General features: G+C 39.6%; 1 protein-coding gene and 1 long non-coding RNA gene across 3 annotated transcripts in view; both read right to left on the bottom strand.

Moving 5' to 3' along the window:
- ARL8B (ARF like GTPase 8B) overlaps positions 1-21,681 on the bottom strand; it is a 65,396-nt gene that overhangs the window by 32,862 nt on the left and 10,853 nt on the right. The gene's annotated exons all lie outside the window — the stretch shown is intronic.
- LOC149748311 (uncharacterized) overlaps positions 1-21,681 on the bottom strand; it is a 46,102-nt gene that overhangs the window by 13,878 nt on the left and 10,543 nt on the right. The window contains exon 2 of the long non-coding RNA XR_016394754.1: positions 1-21,681. This exon is cut by the window's left edge and continues 13,878 nt beyond it. This is a non-coding gene — a long non-coding RNA (uncharacterized LOC149748311).

The raw sequence follows: 21,681 nt of genomic DNA, 5'->3' as shown, positions 1-21,681 counted from the left end.
CTAACTCAAAGACCAAGTTGGAGTGGATCTGAGGCTTGCCTCCTACTTCCTTGCTGGCGTCCTGCAACATATCCTTACTTTGCTGCAAACTACCACTATCAGAGTTTGGCTTTCGGCACCATGGGCACACATGCTCTTTGCTGGATTTCACACTAGATTAATTAATCTATGACAAAGGAGGCAAGAATACATGATGGGAAAAAGATAGCCTCTTCAATAAATAGTGATGGGAAAACTGTACAGCTACATTAAGTGTAAGAACTAAAGTCATAAAACACCTACAAGAAAACATAGGCCATATGCTCTTTCACATCAGTCTTTTTTTAAAAAAAAAATATTTATTTTTCTATTGGGCTGTGCTGGGTCTTAGTTGCAGCACGCGGGATCTTCGTCGAGGTATGCAGGATCTTTAGTTGCAGCATGAGGACTCTTTTAGTTGGGGCATATGGGATCTAGTTCCCCAATCAGGGATCAAACCTGGGCGCCCTGCATTGGGAGAGTTGAGTCTTAACCACTGGACCACCAGGGAAGTCCCCTGACATCAGTCTTTAGCAGTATTTTTTTGGGTATGTCTCCTCAGGGAAAGGAAACAAAAGCAAAACTGAACAAACGTGACTACGTCAAACTAAAAAGCTTTTGCACAGCAAAGGAAACTATCAACAAAACAAACACGCTGCCTACTGAATGGGAGAATATAACATGATATGGATTTAATATCCAAAATATACAAAGAACTCATAAAACTCAACATCAAAAAACAGTCCAATTAAAAATGGGCAGGGCTTCCCTGGTGGCGCCGTGGTTGAGAATCTGCCTGCCACTGCAGGGGACATGGGTTCGAGCCCTGGTCTGGGAAGATCCCACATGCCGTGGAGCAACTAAGCCCGTGAGCCACAACTACTGAGCCTGTGCGTCTGAAGCCTGTGTTACACAACATAAGAGGCCGCGATAGTGAGAGGCCCGCACACCACAATGAAGAGTGGCCCCCGCCTGCCACAACTAGAGAAAGCCCTCGCACAGAAACGAAGACCCAACACAGCCAAAAATAAATGTAAAAATAAACAAATAAATAAAAATGTTGAAAGGTGCTAATCTTAAGACCTCAACAGCAGAGATAAATATTAAAAAAAAAATGGGCAGAGGACATGAATAAACATTTTTTCAAAGAACACATACAGATGGCCAACACACACATGAAAGGATGCTCAACATCACTAATCATCAGGGAAATGCAAATCAAAACCACAATAGGATATCACCTCACACCTGTCAAAGTGGCTATTATCAAAAAACATCAAATAACAAGTGCTGGCAAGGATGTGGAGAAAAAGGAACCCTTGTTGTGTGCTGTCAGTGAGAATATAAATTGATATAGCCACTATGGAATAGTATGGAGGTTCCTTAAAAAATCAAAAATTGAATTACCATACAATCCAGCAATTCCATTTCTGGGTTTTTTGCAAAGAAAACAAAAACACTAATTCGAAAAGATATATGCACCCCATGTTCACTGCAGCATTATTGACAATATCCAAGATAAGGAAGCAACCTTAAGTGCCCACCAATAGATGAATGGATAAAAAAGATGTGGGGTGTGATGGGTGTGATATGTGCGTGCGTGTGTATAGATATATATACATTCAATGGAATACTAGGTATAAAAAAGAATGAAATCTTGCCATTTGTGACAACATGGATGGACCTAGAGGATATCATGCTAAGCAAAATAAGTCAGACAGAGAAAGACAAATACAGTATGATTTCACTTATATGTGGAACCTAAAAAACAAAACAAATGAACGTAGCAAAACAGAAACAGAGCCACAGATACAGAGAAAACAGAGAGGAGGAGGGTGGAGGGGATGAGTGAAACAGTTGAGGAAAATTAAGAGGTACAATCTTCCAGTTACAAAATAAATGACTCATGGAGATGAAATGTACAAGAGTGGGGGAATACAGTTAATAATAATGTAATAAGTATATATGGTAACAGATGATGACTTACGGTATGATCATTTTGTAACGTACTGAAATATCAAGTCACTATACTGTGCATCAGGAACTAACATAGTATTACAGGTCAATTATACTTCAAAAGCAAACACTCTTTTTAGAGGTCAGATTTGTGGCTACTAGAGGTGAGGGGTGGGGGGAGGGGGAATTGGATAAAGGCAGTCAAAAGGTACAAACTTCCAGTTATGAGATAAATAAGTACTAGAGATGTAATGTACAACATGATTAATATAATTAATTATAATGCTGATGTTACATATGAAAACTATTAAAAGAGTAAGTCCTAAGCGTTCTAAGGGAATTTTTTTTCTTTTAATTTTATATGAGATGATAGATGTCACTAAATTTATTATGGTAATCATCTCATGATGTACATAAGTCAAATCATTATGTGGTACACCTTAAGTTTATACAGTGCTATATGTCAGTTATACTGAACAAAATAAGTGATTTTCTATATTTAAAAGTTTCTTTCCCTCTTTCTGGGAAGAACTGGGTATTGATGGAACTAAAATGAGAAAGAGACTTATTTTTCACTGTATGCCCTTCTGTGTGTGCATGTACAGCTTGTTCAAAACAAAAAAGATTATAAAAAGAAAAACTTTCCTTCAAATCCTAAAATAGGCTTCTATTATCAAATTTAAAAAGGGGATTCCTAAAACCAACCAAATGCTACACATCAATGAGTTACATACGTAACAAAAGCCTTTTAGTCTTAAGAAAAACACTGTGATGGAAATCACAACTTGTAACCTACAAATGGTAAAATGAATCTTGAACTCTTTTAAAACAAAATAAGAGGGGACTTCCCTGGTGGCACAGTGGTTAAGAATCCCCCTGCCATTGCAGGGGACACAGATTTGAGCCCTGGTCCGGAAGATCCCACATGCCACAGAGCAGCTAAGCCCGTGTGCCACAACTACTGAAGCCTGTGCGCCTAGAGCCCATGCTCCGCAACAAGAGAAGCCACCACAATGAGAAGCCTGTGCACCGCAACAAAGAGTAGCCCCTGCTCGCCGCAACTAGAGAAAGCCCGTGCACAGCAACGAAGACCCGATGCAGCCAAAAAAAAACGAAAAGCCTAGTCTTTATTGAAACTCACTTTCTCCAAATGTAAAATGAAGATAACCAAGTCTCTACCTCAAGTTAAATGATTTAAAATACATACACCATTTAGAACAATGCCTGTTTCGGGCACTGGTTACAGGTACAGGGGAAGCATTGAATATTTGCTATCATCATCATCACATAGGGTCCATGAAATGTGATATTAAAAAGTAGTTCACAGTGTTCTGGTTAAGATTAGGTAAACACACTCCACCCTGTCCCTTCCACTGAATGTAACTAAACACCATGGACAGAATGCATGCAGCAGCTAACTGAGAACTCTGAAAGTAAGTGTAGCAGATAGATTAGACAACGAAATCAGAACTCAAAACACAAGCAATCTCTTAATTTACGACAAAGGAGGCAAGAACATACAATGGAAAAAAGACAGCCTCTTCAATAAGTGGTGCTGGGAAAACTGGACAGCTACATGTAAAAGAATGACATTAGAACACTCCCTAACACCATATACAAAAATAAACTCAAAATGGATTAAACACCTAAATGTTAAGACTGGACTCTATAAATCTCTTAGAGGAAAACATAGGAAGAACACTCTTTGACATAAATCACAGCAAGATCTTTTTTAATCCACCTCCTAGAGTAAGAGAAATAAAAACACAAATAAACTGGACTTAATTAAACTTAAAGGCTTTTGCACAGCAAAGGAAACCATAAACAAGACAAAAAGACAACCCTCAGAATGGGAGAAAATATTTACAAATGAAACAACAGACAAAGGATTAATCTCCAAAATATACAAACAGCTCATGGAGCTCAATATCAAAAAAACAAACAATCCAGTTAAAAAATGGGCAGAAGACCTAAATAGACATTTCACCAAGGAAGACAAATAGATGGCCAAGAGGCACATGAAAAGATGCCCAACATCACCAATTGTTAGAGAAATGCAAATCAAAACTACAATGAGGTATTCACCTCACGCTGGTCAGAATGGCCATCATCAAAAAATCTAGAAAAAATAAATGCTGGAAAGGATGTGGTGAAAAGGGAACCCTCCTGCACTGTTGGTGGAAATGTAAATTGATACAACCGCTATGGAGAACAGCATGGAGGTTCCTTAAAAAAGTAAACATAGAACTGTCATACGACACAGCAATCCCACTACTGGGCATATACCCTAAGAAAACCATAATTCAAAAAGAGTCATGTACCACAATGTTCAATGCAGCACTATTTACAATAGCCAGGAGATGGAAACAACCTAAGTGTCCGTGGACAGATGAATGGATAAAGAAAATGTGGCACATATATACAATGGAATATTACTCGACATAAAAAGAAACGAAATTGAGTTATTTGTAGTGAGGTGGATGGACCCAGAGTCTGTCATACAGAGTGAAGTCAGAAAGAGAAAAACAAATACCGTATGCGAAGGCATATATATAAAATCTAAAAAAAAAAAAAGTACTGATGAACCTAGTTGTAGGGCAGGAATAAAGAGGTAGACACAGAGAATGGACTTGAGGACATGGCGTGGGAGGGCGAAACTGGGGTAGCATCAACATATACACACTACCGAATGTAAAATAGTTGGCTGGTGGGAAGCAGCACCATAGCCCAGGGAGATCAGCTCGGTGCTTTGCGATGACCTAGAGGGGTGGGATAGGGAGGATGGGAGGGAGGCTCAACAGGGAGGGGATATGGGGACATGTGTATGCATATGGCTGATTTGCTTTGTTGTGCAACAGAAACACAGTATTGTGAAGCAATTATACTCCAATAAACATCTATTAAAAAATTTTTTTTAAATAAATATATCCTCAAAAAAAAAAACACAACATAAGCAATCTGATGCTATTTCCTAGTTGCTTCTTTGCTTTTTTTTCTTCCCTCTCAATCTCCCAGAGCCTGGATCAAAGGCAGCCCAATTGCCAGAAATGTATACCAAGCATGAACAGAAAAAGCTTAGAGAGGAGTCTTCTCTTTTTGGTAGGAGGACTGTGTATGGGTGTTTGTGGGGGGGGGGGGCGGGCAGGGAGGTGGGTAATAGGACAGAGAAAGTGGGAGAAATGCCCTGGGTTTTATCCTTTCTCCTGCCATAGCCCCCAGACAAACCAAGTCTTGAAGCTGTGAGCACCTAACAGTAGCTATGGCCAAGCAAGTACCTTGAGAGGAGGAATCTTCTCTAACCATAGCAACTGTGGAAAGTACTTGGGGGTGGGGTGGATGAGAAGAGCACTGGGGGTGATAGAGGGAGAAATCCCTGTTGATTTTTTTTTTTTCCTTCCTTTGGTCTTTATTCTCTCTCCTACCACTTAGCTCCTGAGAGATTCAGTTGAGGGAAGGGCACAGCAAAGCAAGGAGACTGACTCCATCCAACCACACACAACTTTATAGCCAGAGGATCAGGAAGCGGGGAGGGGGAGAGCCCTGTGAGTCAGTATCAGGGAGATTCATAAAGAAAGGGACTAGGGAAATGAACCCCATAAGTTGTATCTGAACTCCTGGGCTCATCCTCAAACTGTGATATGTGGGTCTGACCCTAAACAAAGGCCTTGAGAACTAAACTATGAAGTAGACCACTAGCCAGATTTCTGGTTAATCCCCTCAGTAGCATACAGGCAGGAATGATCCAAACAGTACTACTGCAAACTGGACTGACATAAGAACCAAAGACCAAAGAAGGTTGATTGGAGCTTGTGGCCTGAACCCAACTGGGCCAAATGCCTGCTAAAACAAAATAACAAATCAACATTCTCCAAAGAATTTAAACAAAACCCAGAGTCTCATAATATTCAAACTGTCCAAAATAACTGAATATGTGAAGAATTAAGAAAATTTCAAGTAGCAAGGCAAAAACACACTGAACAGATGCCAACATCAAGATATCACAAATAATGGAAATATCAAAGACTAGCTATCATAACCATACTCCAAGAAGGGCAAACACTGTTGAAATGAATGGAAAGAAAGTTTCAGAGGGTAAATAAAAGCCATAAAATAGAACCAAGTGGAAATCTTAGAACTGAAAAATACAATAACCAAAATTTAAAACAAACAAAAACAAAGCAAAAAAACCAAAACCACCTCAATCGATGGGCTAACAGAAGAATGGAGGTGACAGAAAAAAACTCAATGAAGTTGAAGATAGATCAAGAGAAATTATTCCAAGCTGAAAGAAACAGAAAAAAAGACTGGGGGAAAAAATGAACAGAGTCTCAAGGATCCATAAGACTATAAAAACGTCTAACATTCATGTCATTGAAATCCAAGAATAAGAGAAAAAGAATGATACCACAAAAGACTTCAAAGAGCTAAAACAATCTTGAGAATAAAGAACAAATTTAGAGGCACCATGCTACCTGATTTCATACTCTATTACAAAGCTGCAGTAATCAAAACAGTATTGTATGAGCCTAAAAAAACCACAAAGATCAATGGAACAGAATAGAGAACTCAGAAATAAACTGATTTATGACAAAGGAGCTAAGAATATACAATAAGGAAAAGACAGTCACTCCAATCAATGGCATTGGGAAAACTGGACAACCAAAAAACTGGATAGTGGTCCAGGTTCACTGACCAAAGAATGAAACTGTACCACTCACTGTCTTACACCATATTAAAAAAAATTAACTCAAAGTGAATTAAGGACTTGAACATAAAAGACCTCAAACCATAACGCTCCTGGAAGACATAGGCACTAGGCTCCTTGCCACAGGTCTTGGTGACAATTTTTTTAATCTAACACCAAAAGCAACAAAAGCAAAAATAAACAAGTGAAACTACATCAAACTAAAAAGCTTCTGCACAGCAAAGGAAACCATCAACAAATGAAAAAGCAACTTACCAAATAGGAAAAATATGTGTAAATCATGTATCTGATAAAGGGCCCATATCCAAAATGTAAGAACTCATACAACTCAAAAGCTAGCAAAACAAGCAATTGGTTAAAATCTGGTCAGAAGATCTGAAAACACATTTTTCCGAAGAAGAGATACAGATAGCCAACAGGTACATGAAACAGTGCTCAGCATCACTAATCATCACGGAAATGCAAATTAAAACTACAAGAAAATATCACCTCACACCTGTTAGAATGGCTATTATCAAAAATACAAGCAATAACAAGTTTTGGCAAGCATGTGGAGAAAAGGAAACCCTTGTGCACTCTTGGTGGTAATGTAAATTGGCACTTTGGGCCACTTTGGAAAATAGTCTGGAGGTTCCTCAAAAAATTAAAAACAGAACTACCATATGATCGAGTAATTCCACTTCTGGGTATTTATCTGAAGCAAATGAAGACTCTAACCCAAGAAGATATATGCATCCTTATGTTCAGTGCAACATTATTTACAACAGCCAAAATACGGAAACAACCTAAGTGTCCAGTGTCGAATGAAAAGATTTTTTAAATGTGACAGATTAATAGACATATACACATGTGCACACCCATACAAACACATGCACAATGGAACATTATTCAGTCTTTAAAAAGAATGAGATCTTGCCATTTGGAACAACACAGATGGACCTCAAGGGTATTATGCTAAGTGAAAAAAGTCAGACAAAGAAAGACAAATATTAAAAGCTCTCACTTATATGTGGAATCTAAAAACAAAACAAAACAGCAAAAAAACTAAGCTTATAGATAGAGAACAAACAGCTGGTTGCCAGAAATGCGGGATGGGGGGGTAAGAGAAATGAGTGAAAGGGTCAAAAGTTACAAACTTCCAGTTATAAAATAAGTAAGTCATGGGGATATAATGTACAGCATGGTGACAAAAGTTAATAATACTATATTAAATATCTGAAAGTTGCTAAGAGTAAATCTTTCAAGTTCTCATCACAAGAAAAACAGTTTCTTGGCAACTATGTAAGGTGACAGAGGTTAACTACACTTATTGTAGTAATCATTTTGCAATGTATACAAATATTGAATCATTTTACTTCACACCTGAAACTAACATAATGTTCGATGTCAATTACACAATAAAGAAAAAGAGAGAGAAAATGGCTGAAAATGTTCAAAATTTGCCAAAAGACAAACTTACAGATTCAAGAAATGCAACAAACCCAAAGCGGGGTAAGCTCAGAGAAATCCACACCCAGATACATCATAATTGAACTGCTGAGACCAAAGACAAAGAAAAACATCTTGAAAGTAGCCAGAGAGAAATGATATATGACATGAGAATAACAATTTGAATGATTATGAATTTCTCATCACAAATAATAAATGCTTATTCAAAAGTGCTGGGTGAAAAAAAAGGACTGTCAACCTAGAACACTATATCCAGGGAAAACATCCTTTAGGAATGAAGATAATAAAGACATCCTCAAAGGAAAGAAGACTAAAAGAATTTGCAACTGGCAGATATGCTCTAAAAGAAATACTAAATGAAATTCTTCAGCCATAAAAGAAACTAACCTAGAGCTTCAGTAATTAAAGGAAAGCAAAAGAAATGATAATATCTGGGTAAATGTAATAAAGTATTTACTTTCTCTTTACTATAAAATGTTTGATGGTTGAAAGTAAAAATTACAACATTGTCTGGTATGATTTTCAATGTATGTAGATATGATATGACAAGCACAACATAAAGGGAAAAAGGTAAACGAACCTATATGGTGGTAAGGTTTCTACATTCCACATGAAGTGATAATGTACTAATTTCAGGTACACTAGGTAAAGTATGTATATTTTAATCCCAAGAATAACCACTAAAGGAGCCATACAAAGATAACAGTCAAAACCTCAATAAATTAAAATACTGAAGAATGAATAGAAAACAGAAGAGGAAAAAGGGAACAAAAATCAAAGGAGACAAACAAAATGGTAGAACTAAATCTAAACATACCAATAATTACAGTAAAAGTAAGTAGTCTAAACACACCAACTAAAAGACAGACTGTTGGAATATACATTTTTTTAAAAAGACCCAACTATATGCTATCTTCAAGAAATCCAGGGCTTCCCTGGTGGCACAGTGGTTGAGAGTCTGCCTGACGATGCAGGGGACACGGGTTCGTGCCCCAGCCCGGGAAGATCCCACATGCCGCGGAGCGGCTGGGCCCATGAGCCATGGTCACTGAGCCTGAGCATCCGGAGCCTGTGCTCCGCAACGGGAGAGGCCACAACAGTGAGAGGCTTGCGTAATGCAAAAAAAAAAAAAAGACATCCACTTCAAATATAATGACAGAGGTAGGTTAAAAGGAAAAGGCTAGAAAGAGTATCACCATGCAACGACTAACCAAAAGAAAGCTGGAGTAGCTATATTAATATCAAAACAGACTTCAGAGCAAGAAAAATTACCAAGGATAAAGAGGGACCCTAAATAATGATAAATCAATTCACCAAGAGCATATAACATCCTAAACATGTATGCACCTAACAACAAAGCTTCAAAATAAATTTAAAACTGATGGAACTAAAAGGAGAAATAAACCCACAATTATAGAGACTTCAAGATTCCTCTCTTAACTGATAGAACAAATAGCAAGAAAACAAGCAAGGGTGCAGAAGTTAACATCACCAACAATCAACTAGCTCTAACTGACATTTATAGAACACTCCACTCAAAAAGGGCAGAATATACACTATTTTCAAGTAAACATGGAACATTCAAGATAAACCATATGCTGGCCATCAAACAACACTTAAGCAATTTTAAAAGGTTCAAGTCATACAAAGTATGTTCTCTGATTGCAATGGAATTAAACTAGAAATAATTAATACAAAAGTATCTGGAAATAACCAAATACTTGATTATATATAATCTATGGGGCAAGGAGGAAGTCTCAAGGAACTAAATCAAAAACACATCCAAATTTGTGGGATGCAGCTAAAGCAATGCTTAGAAGGAAATTCAAAGACTCAAATGTTTATATTAAAGAAGAAGGGTATCAAATTAACAACTTAGAAAAAGAAAAGATATGTACAACATGATGACTATAGTTAACACTACTGTACGGTATATTTGAAGGTTGTTAAGAGAGTAAAATACGAAGAGTTATCATCACAAGAAAAAAAAATTTTTCCTCTTTTTTTGTATCTAGAGGTGATGAGCATTAACTAAACTTGTGACAATCATTTCATCACAATATATGAAAGTCAAGTCATTATGCTGTATACCTTAAACTTACCCAGTGCTTATGTCAATTATATCTCAATAAAACTGGGGAGGGGGGGAGGGAGAGCAAAATACATCCAAAACAAGCAGAAGAAAATAGTAAGAGCAGTAATTAATAACACTGAACAGAAAATCCATAGAAGTAAATCAATGGAACCAAGAGCTGGTTCTCTAAAGATAAATAAAACTGATAAACTAACAAATGAAAAAAGAGGAGACAAAAATTATGGATACCAACAATGAAGGAAGAGATATCACTAAACTCTACAGACATTAAAGGGATAATAAGGAAATACTATGAACTCTATGCACACAAATTCAACAACTCCAGTGCAATGGACCAATTCCTTAAAAGTTACAATCTATCAAAACTTACCAAGGAAGAAAAACTTTAACAGTCCTCTATTTATTAAAGAAATGGAATAAGTAATTTTAAATCTTCTTAAATAGAAATCTCTAGGCCCAGACAGAGATTGGTGGGGAAAGGTAGCGGAGTGGGAGCATGCCAAGCTCCCCTGCCAGGAGGTTACTGGTGATAACTCCTCGATGGTTCCTGGTATCCCAGGAACCATTTTTTCTAATTTTCAGAATACAACAAATCAGTTCCACACATACAGCTGCTTCCCCGAGGGTGTCTTTTCTCTTCTGACTGTACCCACATTTCAGTTTTAAGCAGTGTGAAAACCTGCTCCAATATTCTCTAAATAGAGAAATAAAGACAAGATCAATCTGTGTTGGAATTTACCCATGAAGCTTAGTTCCTGAGGCACCAAAAGAGCATTAAATTTAAAACTGCCACACATGGTCCCCAAAGTGAAGAAAACAAGCTATCACGTCCTGTATAGGAAGATGATGCCATGACCATTGCCACCTCTGAAAGAATATGAGTAAGAAGGTCACTAGGAGCCCTGCAAGCTCTGTATCGCATATTCCCCTAACTTCTCTTAGACAGGACACCCTGTAGGAACTGAACTGACACATTCAGAACTCCCAGATCCAATATCATCCATTAACTACTTTTGCTTCCTGTTCAGCTCCATTTCTTTTTTTTTTTTTTTTTTTGCGGTACGCGGGCCTCTCACTGTTGTGGCCTCTCCCGTTGCGGAGCACAGGCTCCGGATGCGCAGGCTCAGCGGCCATGGCTCACGGGCCCAGCCGCTCCGCGGCATGTGGGATCCTCCCGGACCGGGGCACGAACCCGTGTCCCCTGCATCGGCAAGCGGACTCTCAACCACTGCACCACCAGGGAAGCCCAGCTCCACTTCTTTAAGGGAAGTTATACAGGAGTTTTTCTAGGCCATGAAGAAATCTAACTGTTGGCAACGTTTTACACAATTGTCTGAGTATGCCTCAATCTATTTCCAGGCAAACAAATTTCACTGCTCACTGAAACTGTAATATCCATTAGTGGCTTTTTAGATCTGCAATCAAACAAATGTCAAAGACATTACTTAGAAGGTACCAAGAAACCATCTCCTAGTTTAGAACTTAATCCATGACTACTATTGCTACTTGAAACCCTTAAATGTTAGAATGAAAAATCCTCTAAATGTAACCTAGGATTACACCATATCTTGCCTGATGACAGCATATGCGTGATCTCTTATCAGTTCTCGTTTCCATCTGGAAGATAAATGAAGCTACTAAAACCATGCTCCACAATTATTTCATAAAACAGATAGGCAATCCTCCCTTATCTTTTAAAGACTAGCCTAGGCATTCTTTTTTTTTTAACTTATTTATTTTTGGCTGCATTGGGTCTTCGTTGCTGTACATGTGCTTTCTCTAGTTGCGGAGAGCGGGGGCTACTTTTTGTTGCGGTGCGCGGGCTTCTCATTGCAGTGTTTCTCTTGTTGTGGAGCATGGGTTCTAGGCACACAGGCCTAGATAACTGGCTCAAATACAATTCTGAACAAAGTATTATGACAACAGAGCAAGGGACAATTAACTTTGCCTGGGAGAAGAGCTGGGGCAAGGTTTCACAGATCTGGGACCTAAACAATGTGTAAGACAGTGTCATGTAAGGGAAAAGGAACACCGGGAGATAAAAACTGTATTGTAGGCCAAAATAAAAGTGGGGGGGGTGTTGATATCTTGGGTGTCTCATTCTCCTTCATTACCACAGTCTAACATGGATTCCAAAGGCCTGCTTCCTCTATCCTTCTCCCCACACCCACACTGGCAAATTTAAGACCCCCTCCTAAGTCTCACAAAAACACAACAAAACACTAAGATTTAGAAATGCTCCTAGAAACGATAAAATAGGGGCTATTTAAACAACCAGTAAAGGAGACAAAGTATTTGGCAACAAACAGCCAAAGAAAGCTAAAATCACATATGGAACAACGCAAGGTCATGTCCAATTTCCAAACTAGTCTGTCACAGGACTTGGAAGAACTGTACTTATCAGGTGGCAAAGTAAAACCCTAAAGGATTTGTCGGTCACCATGGATGCATCATAGTTCGCCTTCTTTATGGAATATAACATTCAGGCTGAGCAATGGAGTTGAATTCCAGATCTATCTAAAAACTGTGTCACTTAAACCTTCCTTTACCCTATATAATGAATATCCACTTAACAAAGGAGCCAAAAAAAATCATACAATGCATTGTGTGAGAAAGCACTTCATAAAACAGTCAACTGTTTCATTAACTAAATGAATGAAAAGATTTTTCTTGAATGCCCTGTGTGATGGAAATAAAGGAAAAGGAGGATTAAGAAATAGTAGGATGGGGCTTCTCTGGTGGCACAGTGGTTAAGAATCCGCCTGCCAATGCAGGGGACATGGGTCCGAGCCCTGGTCCAGGAAGATCCCACATGCCTTGGAGCAACTAAGCCCGTGCACCACAACTACTGAGCCTGCGCGCCACAACTACTGAGCCCACGTGCCACAACTACTGAAGCCCGCGTGCCTAGAGCCCGTGCTCTGCCACAAGAGAAGCCACTGCAATGAGAAGCCCGCACACCGCAACGAAGAGTGGCCCCCGCTTGCCGCAACTAGAGAAAGCCCACGCACAGCAATGAAGACCCAATGCAGCCAAAAATAAAGGAATTAAAGAAATTAAAAGAAATAGGAGGTATAGGAACATTCTTTGTGTTAACCACCCTTGAGAACGACATAGTGTAGGTGGCACAGCCACTTCCTGTCTTGTTTTATGGTAATGTCCACGTTCCAAGATGAACTGATGTGTCTGAGCACTTTGAGCACTATAAATCCACGACAGACTGCACTAAGTGAGGCTCTAAGCAGACATCAAACTGCCTGAGATGAGAACTGAGGATCACACTTTGTTTTCACAACCACACAGTAAAATAATCAGTAATGTAAACTGACAAGAAAGAAAAAATGATATTCTGAGCCTAATACTATCTACAAGCTTACCCAGCACCTAAGAAAAAATCCCAACAAATCGGATACTCTTTATGTTTAAAGAAAATAAAACACATACCAACTTTTCTCTTCAGTAGAAAGACACTAAACCAGACATGTTCCAGGGATAGAAACATTCCTCTTCAAAGTAGCAAGGGCTTCCAAGACTATAAAAGAGTATGAGTCACTCTGAACACACAGCCTTCACTCAGCAGCAGAAAGGACCTGTTATGGAAGGCCTGCATTCTGGGCACAGATTAATGCACCTAAGCACCAAAAATAAATCAAGATAGTCCAACTGGGGCTTCCCTGGTGGCGTAGTGGTTAAGAATCCGCCTGCCAATGCAGGGAACACAGGTTTGATCCTTGGTCCAGGAAGATTCCAAATGCCGCGGAGCAACTAAGCCCATGCATCACAACTACTGAGCCTGCGCTCTAGAGCCCGTGAGCCACAACTACCGAGCCTGCATGCCTAGAGCCTGTGCTCCACAACAAAGAGAAGCCACCACAATGAGAAGCCCACACACCACAACGAAGAGGGGCCCCCACTCGCCCTAAGTAGAGACAGCCCACGCGCAGCAACGAAGACCCAACTCAGCCAAAACTAAAATAAATAAATTTATTAAAAAAAAAAAAGATAGTCCAACTGCAATTCTGAAAGAGTGGAGATATTCTGCTTGGTCCTTGCATACAAAACACTGGCAAGATTTTGGAGGAAATTTCAATTCTCAGTTTTAGTGCCACTGTACGTAAATATAGTAGTACTAATTCCCTTCCCAAACAGCATTCCCTTTATATCATTAATTATATAATACATTCTATACTCAACTTATCCCCTTCTCTTCACCCATTCCACCTTCTCTACACCAATATGTGCTACTTGTTGATCACACAATCACATTTCCCACCATTCACTTAAATCCTTTTAAAAAAAACTTTTTTTACATCTTTATTGGAGTGTAACTGCTTTACAATGGTGTGTTAGTTTCTTCTTTATAACTAAGTGAATCAGTTATACATATACATATGTTCCCATATCTCTTCCCTCTTAGGTCTCCTTGCCTCCCACCCTCCCTATCCCACCCCTCTAGGTGGTCACAAAGCACCGAGCTAATCTCCCTGTGCTATGTGGCTGCTTCCCACTAGCTATCTATTTCACATTTGGTAGTGTATATATGTCCACGCCACTCTCTGGCTTTGTCAAAGTGTACCCTTCCCCCTCCCCATATCCTCAAGTCCATTCTCTAGTAGGTCTGTGTCTTTATTCCTGTCTTACCCCTAGGTTCTTCATGACATTTTTTTCCCCTTAAATTCCATATATATGTGTTAGCATACGGTATTTGTCTTTGTCTTTCTGACTTACTTCACTCTGTATGACAGACTCTAGGTCTATCCACCTCATTACAAATAGCTCAATTTCGTTTCTTTTTATGGCTGAGTAATATTCCATTGTGTATATGTGCCACATCTTATTTATCCATTCATCCAATGATGGACACTTATGTTGTTTCCATCTCCTGGCTATTGTAAATAGAGCTGCAATGAACATTTTGGTACATGACTCTTTTTGAATTATGGTTTTCTCAGGGTATATGCCCAGTAGTGGGGTTGCTGGGTCATATGGTAGTTCTATTTGTAGTTCTTTAAGGAACCTCCATACTGTTCTCCATAGTGGCTGTACCAATTCACATTCCCACCAGCAGTGCAAGAGTGTTCCCTTTCCTCCACACAGTCTCCAGCATTTATTGTTTCTAGATTTTTTGATGATGGAAATTCTGACTGATATGAGATAATATCTCATTGTAGTTTTGATTTGCATTTCTCTAATGATTAATGATGTTGAGCATTCTTTCATGTGTTTGTTGGCAGTCTGTATATCTTCTTTGGAGAAATGTCTATTTAGGTCTTCTGCCCATTTTTGGATTGGGTTGTTTTTTTCATATTAAGCTGCATGAGCTGCTTATAAATTTTGGAGATTAATCCTTTGTCAGTTGCTTCATTTGCAAATATTTTCTCCCATTCTGAGGGCTGTCTTTTCATCTTGTTTATGGTTTCCTTTGCAGTGCAAAAGCTTTTAAGTTTCATTAGGTCCCATTTGTTTATTTTTGTTTCTATTTCCATTTCTCTAGAAGGTGGGTCAAAAAGGATCTTGCTGTGATTTATGTCACAGAGTGTTCTGCCTATGTTTTCCTCTAAGAGTTTTACAGTGTCTGGCCTTACATTTAGGTCTTTAATCCATTTTGAGTTTATTTTTGTGTATGCTGTTAGGGAGTGTTCTAATTTCATTCTTTTACATGTAGCTGTCCAGTTTTCCCAGCACCACTTATTGAAGAGGCTGTCTTCTCCACTGTATATTCTTGCCTCCTTTATCAAAGATAAGGTGACCATAGGTGTGTGGGTTTATGTCTGGGCTTTCTGTCCTGTTCCACTGATCTATATTTCTGTTTTTGTGCCAGTACCACACTGTCTTGATTACTGTAGCTTTGTAATATAGTCTGAAGTCACGGAGCCTGATTCCACCAGCTCCGTTTCTCTTTCTCAAGATTGCTATGGCTATTCGGGGTCTTCTGTGTTTCCATACAAATTGTGAAATTTTTTGTTCTAGTTCTGTGAAAAATGCCAGTGGTACTTTGATAGGGATTGCATTGAATCTGTAGATTGCTTTGGGTAGTATAGTTTTTTTCACAGTGTTGATTCTTCCAATCCAAGAACATGGTATATCGCTCCATCCATTTGTATCATCCTTAATTTCTTTCATCAATGTCTTATAACTTTCTGCATATAGGTCTTTTGTCTCCTTAGGGAGGTTTATTCCTAGATACTTTATTCTTTTTGTTGCAATGTAAATGGGAGTGTTTTCTTGATTTCACTTTCAGAGTCTTCATCATTAGTGTATAGAAATGCAAGAGATTTCTGTGCATTAATTTTGTATCCTGCTACTTTACCAAATTCATTGATTAGCTCTAGTAGTTTTCTGGCAGCATCTTTAGGATTCTCTATGTACAGTATCATGTCATTTGCAAACAGTGAAAACTTTACTTCTTTTTCGATTTGGATTCCTTTTATTTCCTTTCCTTCTCTGATTGCTGTGGCTAAAACTTCCAAAACTATGTTGAATAAGAGTGGTGAGAGTGGGCAACCTTGTCTTGTTCCTGATCTTAGTGGAAATGCTTTCAGTTTTCACCATTGAGGATGAAGTTGCCTGTGGGTTTGTCATATATGGCCTTTATTACGTTGAGGAAAGTTCCCTCTTTGCCTACTTTCTGCACAGTTTTTATCATAAATGGGTGTTGAATTTTGTTGAAAGCTTTCTCTGCATCGATTGAGATGATCATATGGTTTTTCTCCTTCAATTTGTTAATATGGTGTATCACATTGATTAATTTGCATATATTGAAGAATCCTTGCATTCCTGGAATAAACTCCACTTGATCATGGTGTATCATCCTTTTAATGTGCTGTTGGGTTCTGTTTGCTAGTATTTTGTTGAGGATTTTTGCATCTATGTTCATCAGTGATATTGGCCTGTAATTTTCTTTCTTTGTGACATCATTTTCTGGTTTTGGTATCAGGGTGATGGTGGCCTCATAGAATGAGCTTGGGAGTGTTCCTCCCTCTGCTATATTTTGGAAGAGTCTGAGAAGGATAGGTGTTAGCTCTTCTCTAAATGTTTGATAGAATTCGCCTGTGAAGCCATCTGGTCCTGGGCTTTTGTTTCTTGGAATTTTTAATCACAGTTTCAATTTCAGTGCTTGTGATTGGTCTGTTCATATTTTCTATTTCTTCCTGATTCAGTCTTGGTAGGTTGTGCATTTCTAAGAATTTGTCCATTTCTTCCAGGTTGTCCATTTTATTGGCATAGAGTTGCTTGTAGTAACCTCTCATGATCTTTTGTATTTCTGCAGTGTCAGTTGTTACTTCTCTTTTATCATTTCTAATTCTATTGATTTGAGTCTTCTCCCTTTTTTTCTTGATAAGTCTAGCTAATGGTTTATCAATTTTGTTTATCTTCTCAAAGAACCAGCTTTTAGTTTTATTGATCTTTGCTATCATTTCCTTCATTTCTTTTTCATTTATTTCTGATCTGATTTTTATGATTTCTTTCCTTCTGCTAACTTTGGGGTTTATTTGTTCTTCTTTCTCTAATTGCTTTAGGTGTAAGGTTAGGTTGTGTATTTGAGATGTTTCCTGTTTCTTAACGTAGGATTGTATTGCTATAAACTTCCCTCTTAGAACTGCTTTTGCTGCATCCCATAGGTTTTGGGTCATCGTGGCTCCATTGTCATTTGTTTCTAGGTATTTTTTTATTTCCTCTTTGATTTCTTCAGTGATCACTTCGTTATTAAGTAATGTATTGTTTAGTCTCCATGTGTTTGTATTTTTTACAGATCTTTTCATGTAATTGATATCTAGTCTCACAGCGTTTTGGTCAGAAAAGATACTTGATACGACTTCAATTTTCTTAAATTTACCAAGGCTTGATTTGTGACCCAAGATATGATCTATCCTGGAGAATGTTCCATGAGCACTTGAAAAAATGTGTATTCTGTTTTTGGATGGAATGTCCTATAAATATCAATTAAGTCCATCTTGTTTAATGTATCATTTAAAGCTTGTGTTTCCTTATTTATTTTCATTTTGGATGATCTGTCCATTGGTGAAAGTGGGGTGTTAAAGTCCCCTACTATGAATGTGTTACTGTCGACTTCCCCTTTTATGGCTGTTAGTATTTGCCTTATGTATTGAGGTGCTCCTATGTTGGGTGCAGAAATATTTACAATTGTTATATCTTCTTGGATCGATCCCTTGATCATTATGTAGTATCCTTCTTTGTCTCTTCTAATAGTCTTTATTTTAAAGTCTATTTTGTCTGATATGAGAATTGCTACTCCAGCTTTCTTTTGGTTTCCATTTCCATGGAATATCTTTTTCCATCCCCTTACTTTTAGTCTGTATGTGTCTCTAGGTTTGAAGTGGGTCTCTTATAGACAGCATATATATGGGTCTTGTTTTTGTATCCATTCAGCCAATCTGTGTCTTTTGGTGGGATCATTTAGTCCATTTACATTTAAGGTAATTATCAATATGTATGTTCCTGTTACCATTTTCTTAAGTGTTTTGGCTTTATCATTGTATGTCTTTTCCTTGTCTTTTTTTTCCTGCCTAGAGAAGTTTCTTTAACATTTGTTGTAAAGCTGGTTTGGTGGTGCTGAATTCTCTTAGCTTTTGCTTGTCTGTAAACCTTTAATTTCTCTGTCAAATCTGAATCAGATCCTTGCTGGGTAGAGTAATCTTGTTTGTAGATTTTTCTCCTTCATCACTGTAAATATGTCCTGCCACTCCCTTCTGGCTTACAGAGTTTCTGCTGAAAGATCAGCTTATGTTAACCTTATGGGGATTCCCTTATGTGTTACTTGTATTTTTTCCCTTGCTGCTTTTAATATTTGTCCTTTGTATTTAATTTTTGATAGTTTGAATAATATGTGTCTTGGCATGTTTCTCCTTGGATTTATTATGTCTGGGACTCTCTGTGCTTCCTGGACTTGATTAATTATTTCCTTTCCCGTATTAGGGAAGTTTTCAACTATAATCTTTTCAAATATTTTCTCAGTCCCTTTCTTTTTCTCTTCTTCTTCTGGAATCCCTATAATTCTAATGTTGGTTCATTTAATGTTGTCCCAGAGGTCTCTGAGGCTGTCCTCAGCTCTTTTCATTCTTTTTTCTTTATTTTGCTCTGCAGTAGTTATTTCCACTATTTTATCTTCCAGGTCACTTATCCGTTCTTCTGCCTCAGTTATTCTGCTATTGATCCCATCTAGAGTATTTTTAATTTCATTTATTGTGTTGTTCATTGCTGCTTGTTTCATCTTTAGTTCTTCTAGGTCCTTGTTAAATGTTTCTTGCATTTTGTCTATTCTGTTTCCAAGATTTTGGATCATCTTTACTATCATTATTCTGAATTCTTTTTCAGGTAGACTGCCTATCTCCTCTTCATTTGTTAGGTCTGCTGGGCTTTTATCTTGCTCCTTCATCTGCCGTGTGTTTTCCTGTCTTCTCATTTTGCTTATCTTACTGTGTTTGGGGTCTCCTTTTTGCAGGCTGCAGGTTCATAGTTCCTGTTGTTTTTGGTGTCTGTCCCCAGTGGCTAAAGTTGGTTCAGTGGGTTGTGTACGCTTCCTGGTGGAGGGGACTAGTGCCTGTGTTCTGGTGGATGAGGCTGGATCTTGTCTTTCTGGTGGGCAGGTCCACGTCTGGTGGTGTGTTTTGGGGTGTCTGTGGACTTATGATTTTAGGCAGCCTCTCTGCTAATGGGTGGGGTTATGTTCCTGTCTTGCTAGTTGTTTGGCATAGGGTGTCCAGCACTGTAGCTTGCTGGTATTTGAGTGAAGCTGGGTGCTGGTGTTGTGATGGAGATCTCTGGGAGATTTTTGCCATTTGATATTGTGTGGAGCTGGGAGGTCTCTTGTGGACCAGTGTCATGAAGTTGGCTCTCCCACCTCAGAGGCACAGCACTGACTCCTGGCTGAAGCACCAAGTGCCTTTCATCCACACGGCTCAGAATAAAAGGGAGAAAAGGAAGGAAGGAAGGAATGGAAGGTAGGTAGGTAGGGAGGGAGGGAGGGAGGGAGGAAGGAAAGAAGGAAGGAAGGAAGGAAGGAAGGAGAAAGAAAGAAAAAGAAAGAAAGAAAGAAAGGAGCGAGGGAGGGAGGGAGGGTGGGAAGGAAGGAAAGAAAGAAAGAAGATAAAGTAAAATAAAATAAAGTAAGATAAAATAAAATAAAAAATAATTATTAAGAAAAAAATTTAAAAAAAAAAAAAGGATAGAACCCTAGGACAAATGGTGGAAGCAAAGCTATACAGACAAAATCTGACACAGAAGCATACACATACTCACAAAAAGAGGAAAAGGGGAAAAAATAATAAATCTTGCTCTCCAGAGTCCACCTCCTCAATTTGGGATGACTCTTTGTCTGTTCAGGTATTCCACAGATGCAGGGTACATCAAGTTGATTGTGGAGCTTTAATCCACTGCTTCTGAGGCTGCTGGGAGAGATTTCCCTTTCTCTTCTTTGTTCTCACAGCCCCCGTGGCTCTGCTTTGGATTTGGCCCCGCCTCTGCGTGTAGGTCGCCGGAGGGCATCTGTTCTTCGCTCAGACAGGACGGAGTTAAAGGAGCCGCTGATTCGGGGGCTCTGGCTCACTCAGGCCGGGGGGAGGGAGGGGTACGGAGTGCGGGGTGAGCTTGCGGCGGCAGAGGCCAGTGGGACATTGCAGCAGCCTCAGGTGCGCCTTGTGTTCTCCCGGGGAGGTTGTCCCTAGATCCCGGTACCCTGGCAGTGGCGGGCTGCACAGGCTCCCCAGAAGGGGGGTGTGGAGAGTGACCTGTGCTCGCACACAGGCTTCTTAGTGGCGGCAGCAGCAGCCTTAGCATCTCATGCCCGTCTCTGGGGTCCGCGCTTTTAGCCGCGGCTTGTGCCCGTCTCTGGAGCTCCTTTAAGCAGCACTCTTAATCCCCTCTCCTCGCGCACCAGGAAACAAAGAGGGAAGAAAAGGTCTCTTGCCTCTTCGGCAGGTCCAGACTTTTCCCCGGACTCCCTCCCGGCTAGCCGTGGTGCGCTAACCCCCTGCAGGCTGTGCTCACGCCGCCAACCCCAGCCCTCTCCCTGCGATCCACCGAAGCCCGAGCCTCAGCTCCCAGCCCCACCCGCCCCGGCAGGTGAGCAGACAAGCCTCTCGGGCTGGTGAGTGCCAACTGGCACCAATCCTCTGTGCTGGAATCTCTCTGCTTTGCCCTCCGCACCCCTGTTGCTGCACTCTCCTCCGCGGCTCCGGCTCCGAAGCTTCCCCCTCCGCCACCCGCAGTCTCCGCCCTCAAAGGGGCTTCCTAGTGTGTGGAAACCTTTCCTCCCTCACAGCTCCCTCCCACTGGTGCAAGTCCCGTCCCTATTCTTTTGTCTGTTTTTTCTTTTTTCTGTCACCCTACCCAGGTATGTGGGGAGTTTCTTGCCTTTTAGGAGGTCTGAGGTCTTCTGCCAGCGTTCAGTAGGTGTTCTGTAGGAGTTGTTCCACGTGTAGATGTATTTCTGGTGTAT

This window comes from Delphinapterus leucas, chromosome 10 (assembly GCF_059928025.1).
Source record: "Delphinapterus leucas isolate spDelLeu-1000000601 "Yukka" chromosome 10, BTC_Dleu_Yukka2, whole genome shotgun sequence".
Classification (NCBI taxonomy): domain Eukaryota; kingdom Metazoa; phylum Chordata; class Mammalia; order Artiodactyla; family Monodontidae; genus Delphinapterus; species Delphinapterus leucas.
This window is presented reverse-complemented; position numbering and strand designations above follow the sequence as displayed.